This window comes from Lepisma saccharinum, chromosome 11 (assembly GCF_977018435.1).
Source record: "Lepisma saccharinum chromosome 11, izLepSacc3.1, whole genome shotgun sequence".
NCBI lineage: Eukaryota > Metazoa > Arthropoda > Insecta > Zygentoma > Lepismatidae > Lepisma > Lepisma saccharinum.
Window position 1 is genome coordinate 18,705,671 of NC_139239.1, and position 12,994 is coordinate 18,718,664.

Sequence of the window (12,994 nt, forward strand, 5' to 3'; positions counted from 1 at the left end):
TGGCCTCGAAGCTCCTCCACACTCGTTCCAGTGTCTCCTCAGTGATCAATTCCACCTCTACGAATGGCCGCCTTTAAGTCATCCAAAGTGCGGGGTGTGTCTCGATAAACTCAATCCATCACAAAAGAAAGTGTCACACATGGTGAGGTCAGGGGATCGAGGAGGCCAGGGCACATCGCCGAACCTGGAATGGCGATCCCTGCGAAGGTGAATGACCGCACCACCACTCCCCTTCAGCGAATACCATCCAATCAGAAATGACAATTCTCCTTGTGGTCACTCTGTATAATAATTAATCACTCAATGCGAGATAGAGTAATCGGAACAGGAACTACAGTTTAAAGCGTGATTCGAAGCAGAAGGGAATCAAACCCGGAACATCTTGATTACAAACCAACATGGTTACCCACTACACCATCGTGGAGATCCGCGACGGCCAACATTCCTCCATCTCTGCACGCTTTCCATCGGACAAATAACAATCTTTGTTTTCCGCTGTCCATATTTGTTCGTTGGCAGCCGTGTTCCGCTTAGACAAGGTCTATGTTTCCCCGTCGGCAAACAACTCCACGCAATTGCTCGTGATGAACGTACTTGACATGAATTTTTCCAGCAATGTCCACGCTCTTTCGGGAGCGCATTCCCTTTATTGATGTTCCCGCTACAGTAAAAACATTGACAATGGAACCCTCAATGTAAACAGGAATTCATGTTAACATCAACAATGACAACGAGTAATCCATGTGTCCTCTCGGAGGGAGGAACCGTATTTGTGGGCTCATTGAATGGTTTATGTTAGCGTTAGACGGCAGAGTAGGAAATAACACTGCTTGCAACCTTTCAACTAAACATCCATTTAATCCCGCCAGTGGATGTACCGGGCGATGGATTCAACTTCCATTTGCTCCATAAAATACCGAGGTAAAAAAGATTGGCGGTATCAAAAACGGGCGGAAAATTGGTTTTCGGTGACCTTTGTTTTTCGGTGATGCATGTAACGCACATGCGGTGTCACCGTGCTGTCGACCTGAGATTGTGATGTATGATACGTGCTTATAGGACAATGCATGCTGAACCGCGATGAATGCTGCTGCGGAAGCTGTGCACAAAGAGTTGAAAAAGCCTGGTCATTGACGCAACCTCCGTGGCTTAGTGGTTAGGGTTAGGCATTATTAAACCTGTTGTATCAATGGTCTCTGGCAGTGTGTTAATATTCCATCATTTACTTAATTATTACCACCCTTTAGCCTCCATACTTATAAGTAAATAAAAGGGTTCATTAATACTTAAGGGCTTCCCCGATGGCGCAGTAGTAGCGTCGTCGCCTTGTAGTCCAGGGGTCCCGAGTTCGATACCCGGTGGAGGCACAAGTGGTTCGGATCCCACTTTAAACTGTAGGTCCAGTCCCGATTAGCCTTACTGTGCATAAAGTGGACATAAAACACCAAATCAATCAATCAATCAATCAGTCATTAATATTTAATAGTGTGCTTGTTTATGTATCAATATCATTGGAAATATTGTGTGGATTCACACAGTGTCAATGTAAAAATATTTGTTCAGTCCGAATTTTAAATTTCAAGTAATTTTCTTTGTTGATGCTCAAAGTAAGAAATAGATAAATATTTACAAGAAACTCATATGTTAATAACACACTGACGGATATGCATTCTGATGATTGAAATCCAGCGGGAGACAACTGATAGAGATTAGTTGCGCGAGTTTGCTTGATTTTACTGTTTTTATTTATGAATGCCCTCTTAACGGCTTGAAATTTCTCTCCGACTATTGTGAGCCAAAGAACAACTTAGGAATACAAATATATTAATACAAGATGCAATATATTGAAACGAATATAATGTATAAGCTAAAATGAATCATGTACAATATAAGAAAAATTTAAAATTATTTTACGCTCAAATTTCTACATAGTACATCTCCAGTGTGTGCCCAATCATAAGGAAATATACAGCTTCATTCGGAGAGAGAGACGGCACTGTTGACGTCATCAGTGTCTCGAAGGCAATAGATATCGTTGCGGTAGACTGATAGAGACAGTTTCATACTGCTAAAACTGCGACAGTTAAAAAATCAGCCGAAGCCAAGGCTGGCTCGGTAACTCAGTCTGGATAGATCGTGACGGAGTTGTACGCATAGCGCGCTACAATTACAAAGGTCCTGCGTTTGAATCCCGGGCGCCAGGGGTCTCGAATTTGAATTCCGGCCCGGCATGAGTGTCACCATATCACCACCACTCATCCTTGTCTTCGAGATTCGCCAAAAGTGACAGAAAAGCGAAGTAAAGTAAACCAAATCGATCGATCAACCAATCGAATCCCGGGTACGATGGATGTTTGTGTTTGTCATGAATGGAAAATCGAGAATTCAGGAAAATTAATATAACAATATGAATGATTGACAAGGGGGAAACTATCCGCTAAGGGGTTTTCCTTTTTTTAAAAAAAATAAAAAGATGGTAGAGCAATGCCACCGTATGTCAGACATTCGGGTTCGAGTCCCAGTCCAGCCTTCATAATTTACTGGAATTTCTACTTGAAAGTATGAGTGAAACAGTAATCTTTAAACCTCATAAAATTGCTCGTATGTCCAAGAAGTCGAAATTCATTGTTAGCAACATTACACATTACTTTCATTAGCGAAAGAATCTAAAAAAATAGAGCTTTTCTATGCTACGCAATAACATTAATTCCAAATTAATGTTCCCACATGTACCTTAGCTAACATTTATTAAAAAATGAAACAAATTTTGGGGCTTGAATAACTAATTGCATGCAGATGTAAGTTTCATTCTGCATATTTTTCTGCATCACCACCAGGTGGCAAAAGACCTGGATATATGCTTCCCACATTTACGTAGGACCAGGACGAGAGAGAGAAAGAGAGAGGGTGGGAGAATGAGGGGAGAGAGAGAGAGAGAAAGAGAGAGAGAGAGAGAGAGAGAGAGAGAGAGAGGAAGGAGAGTGAAAGAGAGAGAACAATATATGGCTACCCACTGCTGTGAGACCTGCATTAAAGAGACATTGTTATCCCGCTAAATATACGACAATATTTGCACAGAAAATGCAGATGCGGTCTCACATACGAGCCAATTCCACAACCTGATATTGCTGAGCCAGACAATCTGGCCAGTAATTTACAGCGGAATGTGCATTTTCCCCCGTTCTTTTTTCCCCCCAACGTGGTTCCAACAAACTGGCTACCACCTAGGTTTTATTTCAGCATGCCAAACTCCCAGCACTTCTCTCGTACCATTCACATACGTTTATATGCCTCCCTTCCCCCTCCACTCCTCCTACGCGAGCGGGCTCCCGCAACTCTGGATACACATATCACGGAAACATGTCTCTGTATGTAATTAAAAAAAAGCCAGGGACTTTCTGCCGGTTTTTACACAGGAATATTTTGTCTCGTCCCTGTTCCCCTCTTCGTTTCCCTGAAACCTGAATTTTATAAGCTTTGTGGTTTGAAAGCAAGACATGCTTTGTAAAAAAAGGGGGGGACGAATTGGCACTTCGCATTTGTCGTGAAGTTTTTGTAATTAAAACTTTTACGAGGCTTGAACACAATCTCTGTGCTTGTCACGAGGTTCATCCGAGCGGTAAGATAACAAATGATACGGAAAGTTGCTCCGTTGCATGATGCGCATACCAAAGTCAAACAAAAGGGTTTTTTCTAGTCTAGAGGTTTAATCTAGGATATCGTAAAGCTTTCGAGCTCAAAAGTATCTTTATAGGGCTGTCGCGCCGGTTGAGTTCTCCTGGACTACATTAGGTACATGAGAAAGCATATTTCGCGCATGTTTGTGTCATGCTGTGGGAATGATGAAATGTCACCAAATAATGCTGGCCTTGGCATTTTTTTCTTCTAATGATTATACTATATTCTTTGTATGTGTACACACGTATCATGTATGCACTACATACTAACAAAATGATAAAAAAGAAACTAGGAAGTCCACGAATAAAATACCAGATAAAAAGAGACTCATAGAAAAACTTTGAAACTCAAGGTAGCTCAGGCCAATGCAGGAACTATACAATAAATTACCCAACAACATAAAGTTATTTCTCAAAACTGTTAAGCAAGTGAAAGCCGTAAAAACACACATAATTGATCGAGAAAGTACATAGAGGAAGTGTGAGCCAACATATGAATGCTTCTCTCCTCCATGCTTATGATCAATAACAATTCCATCTTTATATCAAAAGAAAATGTGTGTATGCAGCACTCAACTATTTTCAGTGCATTGTATCATGAGCGCCATCCACATTATTTCAGAGATTTTTATAGTTTAACAGGATTGAAAATTATTACATATCTTTATGCATTTGCATGATATACAGTATTTGTTTTGTCTTTAAAATGTTGCTTTAAGGGATCATGTTAGACATGTTCAACACCATAGTACATAATATTACAGATAAAACCATGCAAAAACACGCACACTTATGTATTATATAGCTGGGTTAGTTTGTGTACATATTTATGACTGTAAATCCAAAACGTGTAACCTAATAACTATGAAACGTGAGTTTTCACATAATTATACTTGATCTGCAGCGGATCACAATGTATCTATGAAGGTGACAAAGCCCTTGTACGTTTCATGATTATAACTTGTTTCCACGTTAGAAGGAATCTTGATATATATCTATTTACATCACACTGTTTTTATAAGACTTAAACAATGTAGACGGTTAATCCTTACCGTGTTATGTCAAATTGCGTCAAAGCAACACGTTTATGATTGCTACAACAGCTTGTACGAATGAGGACAGTCAGTCCGAGATGAATAAACTTACGGAAATGTAAGGTTCTTGCAAATCCTGCAATCCATGAAGAGAAGAGTTCTTTTATACCGACTGCGCCATAATGGAAAACACATATATTAACAAGATTAACTGAATTTGTTAAGGAACTCACAAAACAACGTAACACTTTACATTATAACGAAACTACATTCTCCATTCCAGGTTCTGTTTGCACAGACTCTTGTCTAGCAACAGTAGCTTTCTTCTTCTTCCTCTAGGAGGCAGCACTACATAGTCTAACGAGTATTTTTTTTATAAGGTGACACAGCATGCACCATTTACCCTAAAATCTATGTAGCGGTTGGATTTAATTTGAACTTTTTCAATGGTATGTATTTGTTTGTGTCCCGCGCGGTAGTCGTGCGGTCTATAGAGTCAGGATTTGGGCTCCGGCTACGAGACTCGCTCTTTCTGCGGGAAGCGTAACAACTTTTCTCCTGAGATTTCGGCTTGTGTATGGGGCCGGTGGCCGCCCACCATCGTGAGGAAATTGGGGAGCTACGAATGAGTAGCGTAAAGCCGGATTTAGACGAAAGCATTTCCTGTAACATTTTTGCCGGCATAAATGCTATGTAAATGCTTCCAAAAATCTTATAGCAGGTAGTACTTTACACGCAAACATTTCATGGAACATATCGTCTAGCTTTTGCGATATCTATGTTGAGTGCACTGTGTTTACATTTGAAATAACTAAAATATTCTTCCATACGTGTACAGTAAACGTTGTAAAGTGCCGTATGTATTTGAGCAGCGTCATTGTTTTGTACCTAATAATGTTTTATACGAAACGTTATTCCTCTCGGTTGAATAGTTACCAGCTTTCAAAGAAGTGATGCATTGTTTACATCTCACGCGGCCGCCATTACAACCTCACTCGTGACCTTGAGGTCGTTTTTGATTGGTTATGCTACGAAATATGCTACGTAAATAGGACGGGTTCTATCCTTGAGAAATTCCATGGTACACGGTAGCATTTTGGTCTTGGCACAAATGTTAAGAAAAATTCTAAGGAAAATTGTTTCGTCTAAAGCGGGGTTAAGCCCGTTATGGAAACCTAGAACGACGACTGGGGTTTCGTCATGCTGACAACACGTAACACTGTAACTGGTTTGATGATCTCCCACCTCGAGTGAGTGAGTGAGTGAGTGAGTGGGATCAGGTGGGATTGAGGCTGGCAGACGGTAGGTAGGCCCCGGCCTTCAATGGGCTCATCCGCCACGGGTTATTATAATTATTATGTATTTGTTTGTGAACTCCATGGAACACAAGGGTTTCTGTGGTAGATACGTGAATAGCATTAACCAGAAGCACGGGGACGTCGAAATCTTTCAAAGGGTGCCAAAATCCAATCTCGCTCCGAGCGCTGATATCTCTTGAACAGCGTTTGGACGATCATGCTGAACGTTGGAAGCAATACTATGGAGACGGTACTAGAGAATGCACAAATGTATGGACAGAAAACTGTCTACTCCCAGGAACACTGTGCAAAACATGCTTTTTAACTGGAAATAAAAATTAGGATTAAACTACGAAGTGGAGTGCATGAGTGATTCTACAATTATTAGGGGACACTTTTGACTTAGAAAAAATATTTTTTTGGAAGATCGAAATGTTATGATTTTTTTTCCTTCTTGATACTATTTGATACTAGTGATATTTTGATGCTATATAGGCAGCAGGACTGAATTTTATCTAATAACGTTTTATTTAATTGAAAATTTCGTTCTCCATGCTGATGGCATTCTGTCCATCCTAATGACTCTAGTCTTGTCGATGCTAATGACAAACAAGACATGTTTTATTTTCCTCTTTTGTATGATGGGTCGAATTACCCCAGCTTTGTGTATCTAGTTTCAAATTATTCAACAAGTAAATTCTAATATTATTATAATTCTATTATTAGTCTGCTGAATTATACTTATTCCATGCTAATGATAACAAATTAATGTGCTGACCTTGGTTTAAGAAGAAAAGTATTTGTAATCCAATCAGTCAAACATGATTCCTCAAAAGCACAGGCTCATTCATTGTAGCTTGAAATAGTGTTGCCATATGTACTATTACTCTAAAGAGAAATAATATCTCTGCCTTCCAAAAATTAAATAAAAATTTCGCCATGATGGCATAGGATCTAGGGGGAAAGGTTTATTCGCATGCCTATTCTAATATATTGCTGATTGCTTTTTCTTTTCACATTTTGAATTATCATACTTAGTTTGTACAAAAAATATTTTTACTTCATACATTGAAGTAACACTTAGGAAAAAATTGCATTTATTTGATACGTTCTAGCCTGTATTATGATACTATTAAACGTATTATTATATTTATTAATAACAACTTAATAATAATCAGCGGTGAACGATGAGACTCGGCTTAAGTACACAGACTTCCCTCAGGTACAGGGGTAGTGTGAGGCAAAGACAATATTCACAGCACAGAGAAATAAAACCACATTGCTGCAGTAGATAAACTAAAAGGTTTTATTCTTTATATATGGCAATTATAAGGCGAATATACAAGAGAAGAAGGCGAGGATTTCGCTTTGTCGATGAATTGACTCAACTAAAAACGCATAAACTCAATGCGTGGCTATCGGCATGCCTATGATCACATAGACCTAGCTTGCGCCCCGAACTACCACACCAAGAGATATGCAATAATTACTGAGCCAATATTTGCTGTTTAGCCTTTTATTTCCAAATTAATCCTTAGGATAGCTTTATTATTTAACGTAGAATGGTTGCAGTATTGTGCATATCATCAATGCATGGCTATCGGCGTACCTATGGTCACATAGGCCTAGCTTGCGCCCCGAACTACCATACCAGGATGTATGCACAACACCGAGGAGTTCTCTTTAAGTTTTAAAAGCTTCGTCGATCCGTGGCGAAAGTGTGTTATTTCTTACGCGACTTCTGGGACTTTAAATTGTCCTCTAATCGTAGAAACACCCGCACACGTAAGTGTTGTTTCTCTGCTTCTCGTTCACTCCTCGCTGTCCAGCGGACGACATTTTCCTTGCGTTGCCGGCCATACCCGGAAACTTACCCCAGCTATTACCCAACCTGCTTCAGAAAGAGAAGACAACAAGAACACCAAATATCGAGATCGGGTCACTAGAGCGCGACAGTGCCGGACGCGGAGAATCGCCTACAGGGCCGCCCAGAAGTAGTGGGGCCCAAACCGGGGCCCGTCCAGATGCGAGACTCCTCAGGCCAGCCAGCGGGAGCAGCGTCCAGTCGATCCCGAGATAAGTACCTGCACCTTTATGGTGCTAATCCCTTCACCTCTGACTTCTCCCATTTATTATTCTATTGGAGTGCTAAATTAAACTCAGTCAATCATCTATTCAATTTGTGTTACGTTAATTACCTGCTCTATCTCTGACTCGGTCGACGGGTCCTACCCTCAGATACGGAGGGTGAAATCCGGTACGGCTAAGGTTTAACGCTGACAATTGTGTCTCCAGGGACCCACCCTGGGACGGAACCTTTAGCTCGTAACGCTTGTTTCATATTAATACAGGAATTGATGAGCGATTGCTGGGCAGGAAAGCTAACAGCTTGGTCCAAACGGTGTTTAGATTCGGTTCTGGAGATTTGATTCGTCTCGTTATCGTATCTGTGTCTGGAATCTTTGGAGCAAAACTGTGCATTGGAAGAGAAAGGGAGAATGCGAGTTGGCGGAGCAAAACAGTGCGCGCTGCTGCTAACAGCTGGTACCTGAACTAACTCACCCTAACTCGTGTTTTTATTCGTTCGCTCCAGATATTCCAGAGGCAGAGTGTATGTCGTCCGTGCACATGGGACGCGTCTCAGTTAGAGCTGTGACTCAAACTCTCCATATAAAGTTCTACGCAGCCTTCCTGATGGAACGATACAGCGTGTGAATGAAGTTACAGACGGAGACGCACGAACTGATGGCATCAGTTTCAACTTCTCTTTTGACTCTATCATGTCCGCACTTAACCTAACCACCCTGATTGCTTCGGTTCACCTCCGCCTGAGCCGTGAGACTCAACAAGAGGCCACATTCGAACTCTGGGAACGCATAAAACGGACCGTTAGCGCAGTTTCGAAAATCTATTAAGGAAGGGGGGAGTAATTTGCATTGGGCGTGGCTCCCGGGTAGTTAAAAGCGTTCGGTGGATCTGGTAATTAAATAGACACGGGATTATCCTCGTAAAACCTCGACTCACCTCCCTCCTTTCCATCCCCCCAACCTTAACCACACATGCCCTCCTTTCGCTTGCCGAGACCCTCCTTGCCGACCCTGAGCCGGAAATCTTCTCCTTCTGGAGCTGATTTGTGCAGCAGGACGTCTTCTTCTTTTCGGTCGGGGTAATTTTCCGAACGGAAGTTTCTATGCCGGGGCGTCAAATGGGTGCTATCGTAATTAAACCCAGCCTTTTGGTTCCACCTAGCGGATACTTTGATAAATTGACTAATTAATCACGAGGTGGAGGTGTGCGTTTTCCGAACTCAACACCCTTCCCTCCTCCCTCTTCTCCATCCCCCATCTCCGTAGTAATTGGAGGTTTCATATTTCCTTTCAGCCTGAAGCATCCGTCTCTCACGCCGAGTTGGAAGTGTCTGAGGTAATTGGATCCTTTAAACTGTGGTAAATTCAATACATCTTTTGAAATGGACAAATTTTGAAATCGACAACACAGGTGTAAAAGTTGATTTCTTGATTTTTGTTATTTGTCGTCCCTTTTCTAACACGCGACGATGAGGATAAGCAATAACATGATGATGAAGGGACACTTACAAAGAACATCCTTGCCAAGATCTGGATTTGAACCCAGGACCCTCGACGTCTTACCGAGCTGTGCTAATTACAGTTTGTCCATAAATCACGCAATCGAGATTTTGAATGTGCGTAACTTTTGTACATAGAGCGATAAAGACATGAACTTTGTACCGGGTATTAACCGTGTCTATGTAGTAAATACCTACATTTCTTCTTGTACGATATATATATTTTATTTCATCTTGACTGATTGAATAACATATCCAGATGTCGGGCACACCTGGTACTACCCTCCGACGCGACCAATGTTGCCTGTACACCTCGTAACACGAGGGTGTGCTGATAAGTCCTTAGCTTTCCTAAGAAAAAAAGACAAAGTTAAAGTTTTATGAAGGATTTATTCAACAAAATCGCCCTTCAATTCGATGCATTTGTTGCTGCGGCTCTGTAGTTTGTTTAGCCCATCTACAAAAAATGCTTTAGGTTGGGTGTCAAACCATGCATTTACAGCTATAATTGCGTCAGAAATGTTGCTGAATTTTTTGTCCCTTCAAGAGTTTCTTTAAATTTGGGAATAGGTGGTAGTCCGATATGGTCAGGTCAGGTGAATAGGGTGGGTGATCCAAGGTTTCAAAACCTAACGTAGCCAATTTTTGCATTGCAACATTGCTCTTGTGAGGCTGCTTTTGGTCGGCATGCAAACGCTTCGGCACCCACTTGGCCGACAATTTTGTCATGTAAAGATGATGACGAATTATGACTCCAACGCGTGCATGGGATATGCCTAGGTCCTCCATTATCTTTTTAGCAGAAATTCGTCGATCTGCGAGAATCATATCATGCACGTGTTCAATTTTTTCGGGCTCAAACTATATGGAGAGTCTCCCACGGCGGGGTTCATCTTCAGTGACAAAATGTCCTGTCCTAAATTTAACAATCCAGTTATTAACAGTAGCATATCACGGGGCTTATTCCCCTATTGTTTGTAGCATCTCATCATAGCCTATATGATTTTTGGAGACTTTCCCTGGAGAAAGAGAAACTTGATCACTGCTCTGCTCTCAACATCACTGAACTTGACTGACTGCCCCGCCATCTCAACTAATCACCTGAAAAAGAAATAGTTCCATTAGTACCACTGCTTTTATTTTTGGTAACAAACATATAGAAACATGTATCTTTCAAACAAAAAAATAATTCTTAAAATAGGAAAATGGTAAGGGGGAAAAGCTAAGGACTTATCAGCACCCCCTCGTATATGCAAAAACCATACTTTTTTTTTAACGAAGATGTAATTATGAATTTCATAAATCGTCTGGTATCCATTAAAATGCGATATAATTTATCGTTCTTTTTTGCATTTCGATAAATGTCCACATAGACCAGCGATACACATGGAAAATTTTTGCAAGCGACTCCATAACTGTATTTTTTTAATGTTTCTTTTTTACTCCGTCTGAGGTTACACCTTAGTAACTTTGTCCCCATACTAAACGTTCATATAAAGGATCATTCTCTTGTTTAATCTTTATAAGGTTAATACCCGGTGAAAGGTTCATGTCTCTTCTCTCTATCGCTTTTTGGGTAAAAGTTACGGTACGTTCAAAGTCTCGGTTTCGTAAATTTTCGAACACCCTGTTTAGATAAAAGTGAACACGAAGGAGGATTATCACTGTAGGCACACGAGGGTCTGAACATAAAAACTTACAAACCTTTTGGATGTTTGATGTAGATGTAGTCAGCATCACACTCCGACGACTTTTACCATTTCTTTTGGAGCTATGCTCAGAGGAAAGTTAACAGTGTAAAAGTTTTTTTTGGTATTCATCCACGTATGAACACGATATAGCTTCTTCCTCAACGTTGTATGAACCACTGAGCTATATACATCGCAGAAGCCGACAAATTCGTCTTCCAAAGAACACACTCTTCGCAATACACATGAGCGATCGGTGTACTGCGCATGCGCATTCGTCAACTGAGTTCAATATAGCTGCTAAGGAGCTACATTCGCCTCTGGATTTCTCTGTTACTTCCGCACAAACGACTACAGTTGATGAATCTAAGTTTACTAGTTCCAGGCCCATACCCGTTGTCCACATATGAAAAATGAAATAACAATATTTCAGCAGCTGAACAGTTGTATCAAAATAGAATCTGTCTAAGCGGAACTATATTCGTCGGGCACATGCATATATTGACTTGTGAATTGTTGGTACAATGTTGTTTATCTCAGAGTATAGATAGCGGTATTTCCACCGCTGTTAAAAAAAGTGTTTTGAAAAGCAGAAAGAATGTTTGTGTCCAGTGGCGTCCGATGAAGGGGCTGCAGGACTGCAGTCCCCCACAAAAATTATATTTTGTTGCCATTAGTGCAAAAAATAAATATTTATACTTCCGCTATCTTACTGCGTCCCGTTGCACTGTGTGGAGCTTTCAAATTCACTTGGCGCGCGACAAGCGGCAAACTGGTACATGAAGCCGCTTCCCCCTCGGGGACTGCCAGTACAACTCCATGTTAACTCTAACGTAAGCACTGTTTCCACTTCCCTCCCTGCTAGGCCCTTGTCAATGCTAAAAAGCGGTCTGCATTCAACGCAGCCCAATGTACGGTGGCGCTGCCAAGTGGTAGAAATAGAAAGCTCTCACTATGACGGCTGCCACCGCATATAAACATTCGATTACCGAGAGAAACAGTGGCCTGCCATGTAACGCGTCCGTTTTTCTTGTCAGTAAGTTCGTGATTGTTCAAGTTTTCGAATCGATTCCAAGAGTTATTTGTTTTCTGGCAGTAAGTTATATAATCTGGTGTTCTGAATGATAAATCGTACAAGTAAGAATCAATAATTGAATGGAGTTCATCTTCAAGTAGTTAAGGTAAGGTATTTTTTCTTTAGGAATGCAGCTCTCCTAACAATAACTAGCATGAACCGCCACTGTTTGTCTCTAATGATGAAAGTCCCGCACACATTAGACCAAAATATGAACTTTTACATAATTACAAGCGTGCGAAAATACGAAATTCATTTTTTAGGAGTCGATGGCCTGATTCCAACAAGTAGACTCGTAAATACCTTCATTATTTAAAGTTTATACATTGTTTAAAATGTACCCTTCAAAATAAATATTGAGGAATAAATATGGCATAATAATAATAAAGAGTAATACCTAGTTTGATTATGTCTAGGCCTGATGACAACTACAAATATTTGTTGATGAAAATTGCTGCGCAAAACAAGGTGTCAAATTTCAGGAGAACCTCTCGCGACCTGGTCCGGTATCGGGCCACGGCCTGCCGGTTGAGAACCACTGGCCTAGATGATACAGGATATTTGGTGCCTTGTCTGTATTTGTGGAGCCACAGCGGGTTAGTGTTGTTATTTATTTCGCTTATTGTGCTGCTTTCT